Raw genomic sequence first — 13,045 nt, 5'->3', positions numbered from 1 at the left:
CGTGAGTGCACACACACCGTTGCAAGAGAAACTGCTTGAGGCTGGCATAGACTTCAAAATTCTTTAACACTTCCCCTACAGAACTGTAGCTAAGGACGAAGGCCCATGCCCCCACAGAATGCCCTTGAACCAGAGAGTCAGGAACTGCCCGAGGACTCTCCACGGATGCGCCCCGATTCTCAGCGAACCTCGTGGAACAGCAATAATCTCGACACAGCCCTGGAAAACAGGCTTGGGTGGCTCCAGTATCCAGAAGGGGAAACAGACTCAAAAAGGTTCTTCAACTTGCCCGGGGTCACACTGATGGAACTGAAATTCAAATTAAATTCTGATGGACAAGGCCACCTGTCACCCTCGAGCATGTCACCCCTTTAACACCACCCCCCCCCCATAGTTTCTCACCCTAGTTCAAGATTTGGGTACCAACAGAGCTCCGCCCCACCCTCCTGCTGGAATCCAGGAGCTCCCTGTCCAAACGGGCCACATCTTTAACTTGAACTCTTGCTGTGCAGGTAATGCCCTCATTAGGATTCCAAAGTATAACCAGGAACACGCACAGACACACGCATAATTACGCAGAGAGTTGTGGAGCGGGCATCGCGAGTGTCCTGCAAGCTCTCCAAAAGTCTCGGGGAAGGACTGCGCCTCCCGCGGTATCGCTCCCACCCGCCACCCGCAACCACCCAAGTGAGACGGGGAAGTGTGGCTCCGAGCGTCCGAGAGCTCTGAGCACAGGGGCGGTCAGGAGAGACTGCGCCACCCCCACGTAGAGCCGCTCGGAAAGAGGAGTTTTGAACGCCAGCCCCCACACGACCTCTGACCTTCCTCCGGGTCCCCATTCAAAGTTGGGGCCGCCCCACCGCACAGACCGGAGAGGTGGCGCTGGCCCCGGGTGAGGAAGTGCCGGCGGCTGAGCCAGGATCCCTGCCGTCACCAAACGGACCCGGACACGGCGGGCCGGGGTCCCGGAGGGTGCGTCCTGTCCCTGCCCGCTCCGGCTGAGCCAGGGCGCAGACCCCCTCGGATACAGCGCCCTGGGCGCCGGTCCCCGCCGGGCGCAGGTCCCTGGGCGCCCTGCTTGCCTCGCTCCCGGCCGAGCAGCTCACCTGGCCGTGCCGCCCGGGCGCAGCTGCCCGCCTGCCCCGGGTTTGGGCTCCGAGGTCCCGCGCGCAGCCGCCCGCGTCCGGACTCGGGTTACTCCCCGCGGCTCACGCCCTCGGCCACCGGCGCTCGCTACTTCTGCTTCGGCCGCGGCCCCGCGCCACGTGATCCTCAGGGGCCGCCCCCGCTCCGCCCCGCCCCTGGCGCGCCCAGTCTGATCTGCCTCGCGGAGCGCACCCCGAGCGCCGCGTCCCCGCGCCCTCCCAGCCGTGGGGCGGCCCAGGCCTGGAGCCCCGCCTCTGCGTGCCAAGGAAGAAACTGAGGCAGCCCGAGGGGAGGCTACCTGCCCGAGGCCACTTGGCCAGGTGCAAAGGGAGTGCACCAATATCGCAGCATTCCTGGAGCGCCGGCCGCAGTCCAGGTGTTTACTGTATACTTAACACACTCCCGGTCGGGCGCCCGGCCTCACGCCTGTCATCCCAGCACTTTGGGGAGCCTAGACGGGAGAATCGCTTGAGCTGGAGAGTTCGATGCAGCAATGAGCTAGGACGGGTGTGGCCAAGGGACACTCCGTCTCAAAAATAAATAAATAAATAAATAAATAAATAAATAAATAAATAAATAAATAAATAATAAAAATAAATATACTCCTCACAATCACCCGCCAGGAATTGCCAATTCATGGCCCTAATTTGAAGCCCTCGTTGAGGCTGCGCTGGAGTCAGAGTACCCTTTACCTTAGGCAGACCACTTAAATACCAACAGCCTCGGTTTCCCCAACTGAAAAACGTGATCAACACAGTGCCAGGCCCAAAGAGAGTCAGGAGTAAAGAACCCCAGACAACTGATGTCCCGTTTTCCTGATCTCATGAGAAGAAGCTAATATGTTCTTTAAGAAATTTATTTTTTTCGTTCGTATGTTGCATGAAGCTATCTGATTTAAACCCTTCCTATGCTCTTTAATGGAGGTATCTTCGTTGTGACTAGACCTAGCTTCAGAGGCACCTAGACAGCTGTTACACACTTGAATTTCACTTCTAAGTTGCTTGAGTTATACCTTGTTTTTTCAAAGAGGCAGGGTCTCTGTCACCCAGCCTGGAGTGCAGTGGTGCCATCATAGCTCACTGCATCCTCGAACTCCAGAGCTCAAGCGATCCTCCTACTTCCACCTCCTTAAGAGATAGGACTACAGACGCACATCACACTTGGCTAATTTTCTCTTTTTTAGACAGGAGGTTTCACTACGTTGCCCAGGCTGGTCTTGAACTCCTGACCTCAAGCAATCCTCCTGCCTCTACCTCCCAAAGCACTGGGATCACAGGCTTGTGCCACTGCACCCGGTGTGTTATAGATTTGTTGTTGTTGTTGTTGTTGTTGTTGTTGTTGTTGTTGTTTGAGATGAAGTCTCACTCTGTTGCCCAGGCTGGAGTGCAGGGGCACGATCTCGGCTCACTGCAACCTCCACCTCCCAGGTTCAAGTGATTCTCCTACCTCAGCCTCCTGAGTAGCTGGGATTATAGGTGCATGCCATCATGCTCAGCTAATTTTTTGTATTTTTAGTAGAGATGGGGTTTCACCATGTTGGCCAGACTGGTCTGAAACTCCTGACCTCAAGTGATCCACCCACCTTGGCCTCCCAAAGTGCTGGGATTACGGGCATGAGCCACCGCGCCCAGCCTGTTATAGAATTTTTGAATTGAGGAATATCACTGTCAATGTTGTATCCCAAGCCACAGGATTCATTTGCTGACTTCGCAAGATCTGTGGATTCATTTCTTTCTGCACTCCCAACCAGGGTGTGCACCCGTGCTCATCAACACAGATCACTTAACACATCAACTTTTAAAAGAGATCTTGGAAGGACTCATCACATCAATCACTTGAAGTCATGGGGGCCAATTCCCCAGGAAAAAATGGCTACATCTAGGGGCAATTTCTTTGCCTCAATTTTTTTTTTTTTTTTTAAGAATTCAGCTTGTATTTATTTCAACCAATCTTTTTCACACTTTTGTTTTAGTATGTGTTATATAATGTACATAATATATTTGAACAGTCATATATATGTATAATTTATTACAAAGTCTACATGGATAGGGGAGTGGGTTAAATCTCTTGCTGACAAAATGAGAATGTGCGGAGACCACTCTAGGGAACCGTGACTCCTAAAAGCCTATCTTGACAGATGCCAATTCTGGCTGGATTTTTCTCTCATCTGTGGGAACCAAGCAAAAAAAATAAGAACATGAAGAACAGGTTTCTGTTTAATCTATGTCTGTGAGCCTATAGCATTTTGAGTTAAAACGTCCATTGTGTGTGAGATAATGGTCATAGTAGATGGCAGTTTGCTTTCTTTTCTTTCAGGTTTTTAATTCCTTTTCTTCCTTGCCTCATTTTTTGCTAACCAACTCCCAGCCCAATCCCGCTCCACCAGGTGGACAACTGAAGGAATCAGTGGATTGAAAGAGAGTACTGGGGGCCCTCATCTCTTTCTCAAACTCTAACTTGGTTGTTCAAAATAAAAATAATCTGCTGGGTGCAGTGGCTCATGCCTGTAATCCCAGCACTTTGGAAGGCCAAGGCAGGCAGCTCACCTGAGATCAGGAGTTCACGATGAGCCTGGCCAACATGGTAAAACCCCCTCTCTACTAAAACCACAAAAATTAACCAGGCATGTTGGCACACACCTGTAGTCTCAGCTACTTGGGAGGCTGAGGCAGGATAATCGTTTGAACCCAGGAGGCAGAGGTTGCAGTGAGTCAAGGTGGCACCACTGCACTCCAGCCTGGGTGATAGAGCAAGACTCCATCTCAAAAATAACAATCATCATCATCCTCAAGGTGGCAGCCGCTGCTCTGGGAAGACTCCAGTGTAAAATGACACTTATTTTCCAAAGGATAATAGATAGGGAAGGAATCATTCTGTGTATTTATTCTTTTTCAAGGAATAAAATAGGTAGGGAAAGAAACCACTCTGGGCCGGGCGCAGTGGCTCACGCCTGTAATCCCAGCCCTTTGGGAGGCCGAGGCAGGTGAATCACGAGGTCAGAAGATGGAGATCATCCTGGCTAACACAGCAAAAACCCGTCTCTATTAAAAATACAAAAAAATTAGCTAGATGTGGTGGCGGGCGCCTGTAGTGCCAACTACCCGGGAGGCTGAGGCAGGAGAATGGCGTAAATCCAGGAGGTGGAGATTGCAGTGAGCCAAGATCGTGCCACTGTACTCTAGCCTGGGCGACAGAGCGAGACTCCGTCTCAAAAAAAAAAAAAAGAAAGAAACCACTCTGTGGGTTCAGACACATGCGGTAGAAAGACCCTGTCACAGGTTAGCTGTCAGAGGGCTGGAGGGGGTTAAGTCAGTGGTGGGGGCAAGACTTGAACCTCAGCCTGTCTGGTGTCAAAGCCCATGGGCATAGTGACCTGCCACCCATCCCCAGATTAATAAGAGACATTCAGGCAGGGAGATGTGTGTGTGTAGCCACTCTACATAGATTCACAAATGGGTCAGCAAGTGACCTCAAAGGCTAGGGGGAATCTTTCTTTTCCTTTTCCTATAAAAGAAAGAAGGAGGGGGGTGGGTGGGTAAGAAAGAAAAACCTGGAAGAAAATTACATTTTAAGCTCCATCATCTTGACTCTTTGTATTCTGTGTTGCTCACCAGTCGTTGAGCATGCAAATGCTTTTCCCTATTACCCTCTTCTCTTTGTTGGTGGCCATGGTGCATTGGACCATTAGCCTCTCTGGGTATCAGTTACCTCATTATTATACCTATGGGTATCAGAAATGTACCTACATCTGAGGGGGATTGTAAGATGAGGGAGGTAAAGCACTCATCCCCATGGGGCAAAACCAGGGCTGGCTATTTTAGGAATTGTTACTGGGAAGAAGACCTACTGTGAAAGCATGAACTTGGGAAGCAGGGAATCTGGGCTCCAGTCCCAGGTCTGCGCCTTCCTTAGTTGTATGACTGTGGGTTGCTCAGCCACCTGCTTTGGACCTAATTTCCCCATCATAAGACCCACCTTTGGCATATCCAGAATCAGCAAATCTATAGAAATAGAACGTAGATCAGTGGTTGCCAAGGACCAGGAACGCAGAGAGTGGGCCTATCAGAAGGTAACAGATAAGGGGTACAGGGCTGCTCTTTGGGATGATAGGAAGGTTCTAAAATTGATTGTGACAATGGCTGCTCAGCCCTGTGAATGTGCTGAAGTCTCTGTGCTGTACACTTCACATGGATGAGTTGCATGGGATGTGAATTATATCTCAATAAAGGTGTTTTGAAAAATATCTGTGGTCTGGGCACATTGGCTCATACCTGTAATCTCAGCTATTTGGGAGGCTAAGGAGGGTGGACCACTTAAGCCCAGGAGTTCAAGACTAGCCTGGGCAACATGATGAGACCGCCATCTCTACAAAAATCTTTAAAAATTAGCCAGGCATGGTGGCGTGTGCCTGAGTCCCAGCTACTCAGGAAGCTGAGGCTGGAGGATCACTTGAGCCCAGGAGGCAGAGGGCGCAGGCAGTGAGCCGAGATCATGTACCACTGCACTCCAGCCTGAGCAACAGCGTAAGACCCTGACCAAAAAAAAAAAAAAAAAAAAACCAAAAAAAAACTCTTAGAGGGTTATTTCAAACCTAGACCTCTCTCCTCCTCCACCAACACCTCCAAAAGCAGTGACCAGGCTGAGGTCCACCGCCCTGCCCCAGGGAACCTCGCCAACCCTACCCCTCTACCCCCACAACCAAAATGACCAGAAACCCCCCCGGAGCCCTTGAGCCCAGTTTCCTTTCCCAACATTGTTCAGAGGATCACACATCCCTGGGGACGAGCCGAGTCCCAGCTGCTGGCTGGCAGGCCTCTGTGACAGGAAGTACCACCCAGAACGGGCTTTCAATGGGGTTAGGCCTCACTGCTTCCGGGGGCAGGGGGAAGGCAGACCCCTCTGCTATTTAAACTGTGGCCAGCTTGTGGAGTGCAACAGTTGGAGCTCAGTTCACTGCAACCTCTGCCTCCTGGGCTCAAGTGATTCTCATGCCTTAGCATCCTGAGTAGTTGGGACTACAGGTGTGCACCACCATGCCTGGCTTTTTTTTTTTTTTTTGTATTTTTAGTAGAGATAGGGTTTTGCCATGTTGGCCAGGCTAGTCTTGAACTCCTGACCTCAGGTGATCTACCCACCTCGGCCTCCCAATGTGCTGTGATTACAGGCGTGAGCCACCGCGCCTGGCCCCTTTCATTCATTCAACAAACACTGGGCCCTTATTTAATACCAGGCCTCGTGTCTTCCTGTCAAAGGCTGACATAACACATTATCATGAACTTGGTGACTTACAAAAAAAAAAAAAGGAAATATATTATCTCCCAGTTCTGGAGGCCAGAAGTCTGAACGCAAGGTGCCAGCAGCAGCACTGCAGCACTGGTTCCCTCCTTAGGCCCTAGGTGAGAATCCGCCCATGCCTTTCTCCCAGGGTCTGTGGTTGGTGGTGATCCTGGGCTCCTTGGCTTGGAGCCGCATCACTCTAACTCTGCCTCTGTCTTCTCGTGGCCCTCTGCTCTCTGTCTCAAATATCCCTCTCCTTTCTCTGGTAAGAACACCAGTCCTCCGATTTAGTGTCCACCCTGAATCCAGGATGATCTCATCTTGAGATCCCTAACTTAATTACCTCTATAAAGGCCCTATTTCCAGCCTTGCACCAGTGGCTCACACCTGTAATCCCAGCATTGTGGGAGGTCAAGGCAGGTGGATCGTTTAAGGTCAAGAGTTTAAGACCATCCTGGCCAACATGGTGAAACCCCATCTCTACTAAAAATACAAAAAGTAGCCAGGCGTAGTGGCACAGCCTGTAGTCCCAGCTACTTGGGAGGCTGAGGCAGGAGAATCATTTGAGCCTGGGAGGCAGAGATTGCAGTGAGTAGAGATCCTGCCCCTGCACTCCAGACTGGGCAACAGAGACTCTCCATCTCAAAAAACAAACAGGCAAACAAACCTTATTTCCAAGTAAGGTTACATTCACAGGTACAGGGTTTAGGACTTAGTTTTATTTGTTGTTGTTGTTTGGGGGGCGGGGGGGGTCACAATTCAACCCACTATACTCTGTATTAGGAAAATAGATTAGACCTATTTACCTGTCAACGCGGAGACAGCAGGAAGAGGCACTTACTATCACAGAACAGCAAGAGCGGAATTAGTGGGACGAATCAGGCAAGGGCTAATCCTCTGCCTCACGGAGCTGGGAAGACTTCTCAGAGGAGGTAACCTCAGAACTGGGTCCTGAGGGATGAGCAAGAGTTCTCCAACAGCACCAGGGAGAGAGAAGCTCTGTCTAAAACAAGGCTGTGTTTCACAAAATTCATCAGTGCTTTTTGAAGTCAGAATAGTCCTGGCTACTTGGGAGGCTGAGATGGGAGGATTGCTTGAACACAGGCGTTTAAGGTTGCAGGGAGCTACGACAACACCACCATACTCCAGCCCGAGCAACAGAGAGAGCGTTTGTCTCACACACAAAAAGAAGTCAGAAGAGTGAGTCTCACTGCCTCGGAGGCAGCAGAAGGAAGGACCTTAAGGGCTGTGATGTTCTAGGTTTTGATCTTGTGGTCACATGGGTTAGCCACTTTATGAAAATGTACTGAGCTCTGTATTTCTGATCCGGGCCTTTTTTTTTTTTTTTTGTGAGATGGAGTCTCGCTCTGTCGCCCAGGCTGGAGTACAGTGGCACAATCTCGGCTCACTGCAACCTCCGCCTCCCGGGTTCACGCCATTCTCCTGCCTCAGCCTCCTGAGTAGCTGGGACCACAGGCACCCGCCATCACGCCCAGCTAATTTTTTGTATTTTTAGTAGAGACTGGGTTTCACCGTGTTAGCCAGGATGGTCTCAATCTCCTGACCACGTGATCCGCCCACCTCGGCCTCCCAAAGTGCTGGGATTACAGGCATAAGCCACCACGCCCAGCCTGATCTGGGCCATTTTATGCATGTTATACCTCAACAAAAAGTTAGTATTATTATTTTGAGACAGAGTCTCACTCTGTAGCCCAAGCAGGAGGGCAGTGGCACAATCGCAGCTCACTGCAACCTTTGCCCCCTCCCCAGGCTCATATAATCCTCCCACCTCAGCCTCCCAAGTAGTTGGGACTACAGGCACACATCACCATGCCTGGCTAGATTTTTGTATGTTTTTGTAGAGACAAGTTTTCATCGTGTTACCCAGGCTGGTCCCGAACTCCTGAGCTCAAATGATTCACCCACCTCAGCCTCCCAAAGGGCTGGGATTGCAGGCATGCACTACCACGCCAGGCAAAAAAATTAATATTTTTTAAAGGCTGTTCAATATGTTAACATGTCTATGATTTTTTTCTCCTATCAGTGTTTTCTCAATATTCTTTATTATGCATGTCTTAGTTGTCATAGAAAACTAAAACTGTTTCAAAAACAAGGCCGCTGGAAGTCAGGAGAACGGCTGCCCTTGGGAAGGGGGTGATGAGCAGCACGCCCAGGCAAGTCCTCAGGGTGCTGGTTTCTCAACTGGGGTGTGGGTTATGTGGGCGTGGGTGTGTTCGGTGTGTGAAGATCTAGTGAACTGCACACTTCTCTGCATTGTTATGCATCAATAAAAATTAAAATACAAGGCAGTTAGCGAAGAGGGTGGAGAGAAAGCATTTGGAATCTTTTTGGCTTACCAAAATCTACAACATGTATTGAATATGTACCTTGCATCAGGGCCCTTCGTGCAGTGAGTGTATTTCATCCTCACAGTGAGATCGGGAAGCTCCTTTACTTTCAGGACAGTTCTACAGATAAGAAAACTGAGGCTCTGAGGCATTAAGGGACCGGCGGGAGTGAACCACCAGGGGTGACAGGTCTAGAATCTGAAGCTCCATGCCTTTTTCAAGACCCAGGATTACTTACACTTCTACAGAGGACTCTCAGCTCTCCTGGGGGGCCTTAAGAAAGTCTGAGATGCGCCCGGAGTTATTGGCCATACTGAATCAGAACCTGGGGCAGGGCCTGGGGATCTGCTTTTAACTGCCCCCCACCACTATCATTCTCTTGCACCCTCTAGTATGGGCACCAGTGCCTTTCATTGAAACAACAAGGAAGAAACCCATGCAAACCTGTTCAGAGGGAGAAGTAGTCTGGGCACTTTGGGCAGATTAGGAAGATATTAGCCTTAATGGTAAGGGGGTTTTAACTGTGGTAACCATTTCAGAAAGACCACCTCATCACTCATAGTGAGGTCCTTTGTGGGGGAGCAGAGAAACTCACATGGCATCTGGAACAAACTTACCTTAAGCGCTATGTCAATAGATCCCTCATGCATGTAGTCAAGAAATTCATTCATTCAGTGAATGGACTCATTCAGTCAGCCCACAGCATTTCTTGAGCACCCACCACATGTCAGTCACTACTACAGGCTGAGGATAGGAGATGAAAGATTTATTCTGTGTCAGGAGTTACAGGCTGCTGCGGAAGACCAACTGGTTAAAAAAAAAATACACACCTATTAAAATGGTTAAAATAAAAACAACTGATGATAGGCTGGGCGCAGTGGCTCATGGCTGTAATCCCAGCACTTTGGGAGGCGGAGGGGGGTAAATCACCTGAGGTCAGGAGTTTGAGACCAGGAGTTGAGGCCAACATGGTGAAACCCTGTCTCTACTAAAAATACAAAAAATTTCCCAGGTATGGTGGGGGACACCTGTAATCCCAGCTACTCAGAAGGAAGAGGCAGCAGAATCACTTGAACCCAGGAGGCAGAGGTTGCAGTGAGCTGAGATCATGCCATTGCACTCCAGCCTGGGCGACAGAGCAAAACTCTGTCTCAGAAAAAAAAAAAAAAAAAAAAACCTGACCATAACACCGAGTGCTGGTGAGGATGTGGAGCAACTGGTGGAAATGCAAAACAGTGCAGCCTCGTTGGAAAACAGCTGGGCAGTTTCTTTAACAAGTTAAACACTCGCTTACCATATGACCCAGCAAACTCACCTGTATTTACCTAAGAGATATGAAAACATATGTCCACAGAAAAACACTAATGTTTATAGTAGTTTCGTTCATAACCACTGGAAACTGGAAACAACCCAAATGTCTTTCATTTGTGACTGGATAAACATTCATATAGTGAAGTAGCTCTCGGCTATAAAAAGTAATTATTGATACACACAAAACCAAGGCTGAATCTCAAACACATGACTGTAAGCCGAGTGAAAGACGCCAGCATTAGGCTGGGCATGGTGGCTTATGCCTGTAATCCTAGCACTTTGGGAGGCTGAGGTGGGTGGATCACCTGAGGTCAGAAGTTCAAGACCAGCCTGGTCAACATGGTGAAACCCCATCTCTACTAAATATACAAAAATCAGCTGGGCATGGTGGTGGGCGCCTGTAATCCCAGCTCCTCAGGAGGCTGAGGAAGGAGAATCACTTGAACTTGGGACGGAGAGGTTGCAGTGAGCCGAGATTATGCCATTGCGCTCCAGCCTGCACAAGAAGAGCGAAACTTTGTCCCCCCGCAACCCCCCAAAAAAGACACCAGCATTAAAGGTTATAAACAGCATGATTTTACATATGACATTCTGGAAGACGCAATGTTATACAGACAGAAAGCAAAACCATGGTTGCTAGGGGCTGGAGTGGGAAGAGTTGTTGGATACAAAAGAGCATAAGGGAATTGGGAAAGAGTGAGGAAATTGTTTTATATTTTGATTGTGTTGGAGATTACAACGTTATACATTTGTCAAAACTCATAGAACTAAAAAAAAAAAAAAAAAACCTCAGAACTGTATATCAAAACAGGTGAATTTTACTGAATGCAAATAATATTTTTTAAAGAAAAAAACAAGATTTGATTACAATACAAGTGATAATCCCAAAGAGAAGGAGAAGAAATGATAAGTGCCGGTTGGGAAGGCTTCCTGGAGGTGATGGTCCTTAAGCTGAGCCTAGTGAAAGGACAAGAGTTTATCAGTTGAGGCCAGGCCCAGTGGTTCACACCTGTAATTCCAGCACTTTGGTAGGCCAAGGCGGGGGATCACTTGAGGTCAGGAGTTCGAGAACAGCCGGGCCAATATGGTGAAACCCCATCTTTACTAAAAATACAAAACTTAGCTGTGCATGTTGGCACGCACCTGTAATCCCAGCTACTGCGGAGGCTGAGGCACGAGAATCTCTTGAACCCAGGAGGCAGAGGTTGCAGTGAGCCAAGATCACGCCACTGCACTCCAGCCTGAGTGATAGATCGAGACTCAGTCTCAAAAATAAATAAATAAATAAATAAATAAATAAATAAATAATAAAAAATAAAAAATAAAAACCAAGAGTTTATCAGTTGAATGAGGTGGAGAAGAGCAGGAATCCAGGCAATGGGAACAGCATGAATGACATCCACTCTGAGGCAGGACTCAGCTGTGCACGAGTGACTAGCAAGGAAAGCAGGGCTCACCCAGGGTCCCTTGAGACTTGCTAAGGCATTTGGACTTTCTTCTGGGGATAATGGGGAGCTATTGAAAGCCTTAGAGCAGAAGAATGACCTGGACAGACTTCTGGTTCGGAAAAGTTCTTCTGTGGGCTGTAGGGAGGTGGGAGAAGGGAACCAGGCTGGAAGCAGGTTGACGTCAAGACCAATTCAAGCCATTCTTCCCTGTGATCACACATTCTTGGATGAGATATTTGTCACTCTATGAACAATAACTGAACACTTGCTGTGTTCCAGGAAATGTTCTAGAAGCTAAGGGTACAAGAATGGACAAGGAGGGAAAAAAAAAGACAGAATACCAATGGCTCTTCTATTCTACTGGGGAAGACAGACTGTAGACAAGGAAACACATAAACAAGATCATTTCCAGTGGGGTGAGCACTTTAGTAGAGCAGATGAACATAACGGGGAGGAAGCGCTGGGTTTGCGTGTGGTGGTCACGAAGGCTTCTTGGAGGAGGGTGACCTGAGGAGGAGGAGGTGGAGGAGAGGCTGGCTAAGTGAGGGCCTGGAAAATGAACTTCTCAGGCAGTGGGCTCAGCAAGTACAGAGGCCTGATTGCTTCTGAGGGTAACAGAATGGTGCAGAGCTTGAGGGCAGGGTTGGAGGCACAGCCAGGGGCCCCCCTGTGTCTCCAGCCCTGCAGAGGAGAAACACAGTGGCTTCCCCTAGGAGTGGCTGTGTTTCCCTCCTCTGCCTCCCCTATGTTTTGATGAATAACAGTTTATGACCCCACTTGGAGAGAAAGGCAGCTTTCCTCTGAGCTCTAAAGGTCACAGCTGTTGCCATCATAAACAGTGCCCATGTTGACAAAATCACACCAGCTCCGGGAGACAGGACACAGAGATGGGAGACAGGAGACAGAAGAGGTAGGACACACCTGGGAAGGCTAAGCCTCATTTACAAAACTAAAAAATAAAAAGTAAAAAAATACCCAACTAAGCAAACACACATCAGTGTCTTGTGACTCATAGCAAATGCCTGCATCTGTCACCTGGGTCCCCCGTCAACAGAGTAAGCACCCTGTGGGGGCCCCCAGGACCCTTTCCTAGTATGTAACCATCTTGTCTACACAGCAGCTGTCCACAGGAGACTTTCCTTCATAGACTGAGCTTTTGCATCGGGTCTGAAGTTAGCTGTCAACCAGCCATCCAGACCACCACTCAGAAGGGGCCAAAACGTCATTGAAAACATGCGTCAGTTTCCCAGGGCTGCTATAACAAACACCATAACTCCCCGTTGTGGCCGCTAAAAGTCTGAGACCCCGGGGTCAGCAGGGTTGGTTTGTTGTTTATTTATTTATTGAGACAGACTCTCACTCTGTCACCCAGGCTGGAGGGCACTAGCACCATCTCGGCTCACTGCAACCTCTGCTTCTCGGGTCCAAGCGATTCTCCTGCCTCAGCCTCCCGGGTAGCTGGGATTACAGGTGCCCATCACCACGCTCAGCTAATTTTTGTATTTTATGTAGAGA

The 13,045-nt window shown here is 49.1% G+C and overlaps 1 protein-coding gene and 1 long non-coding RNA gene across 4 annotated transcripts in view; both read right to left on the bottom strand.

The window, feature by feature from the left end:
• The window catches only part of PLCG2 (phospholipase C gamma 2), a 187,243-nt gene extending 185,991 nt beyond the window's left edge, over positions 1-1,252 (bottom strand). For 2 of the 3 annotated variants that reach the window (XM_007994182.3, XM_007994183.3), the window contains exon 1: positions 1,107-1,251. The gene's annotated coding sequence lies outside the window, so the exon portion shown is untranslated. Of the gene's footprint in view, positions 1-1,106 lie in introns of all 3 variants that reach the window. The other variant, XM_073015601.1, reaches the window with a different exon arrangement.
• Positions 1,253-3,151: 1,899 nt separating this feature from the next.
• LOC140711707 (uncharacterized) overlaps positions 3,152-13,045 on the bottom strand; it is a 36,454-nt gene continuing 26,560 nt past the window's right edge. The window contains exon 3 of the long non-coding RNA XR_012092995.1: positions 3,152-3,313. This is a non-coding gene — a long non-coding RNA (uncharacterized lncRNA). The remainder of the gene's footprint in view (positions 3,314-13,045) is intronic.

This window comes from Chlorocebus sabaeus, chromosome 5 (assembly GCF_047675955.1).
Source record: "Chlorocebus sabaeus isolate Y175 chromosome 5, mChlSab1.0.hap1, whole genome shotgun sequence".
Classification (NCBI taxonomy): domain Eukaryota; kingdom Metazoa; phylum Chordata; class Mammalia; order Primates; family Cercopithecidae; genus Chlorocebus; species Chlorocebus sabaeus.
The sequence above is the reverse complement of the archived record's forward strand: the minus strand, read 5'-3'. Positions and strand labels throughout refer to the sequence as shown.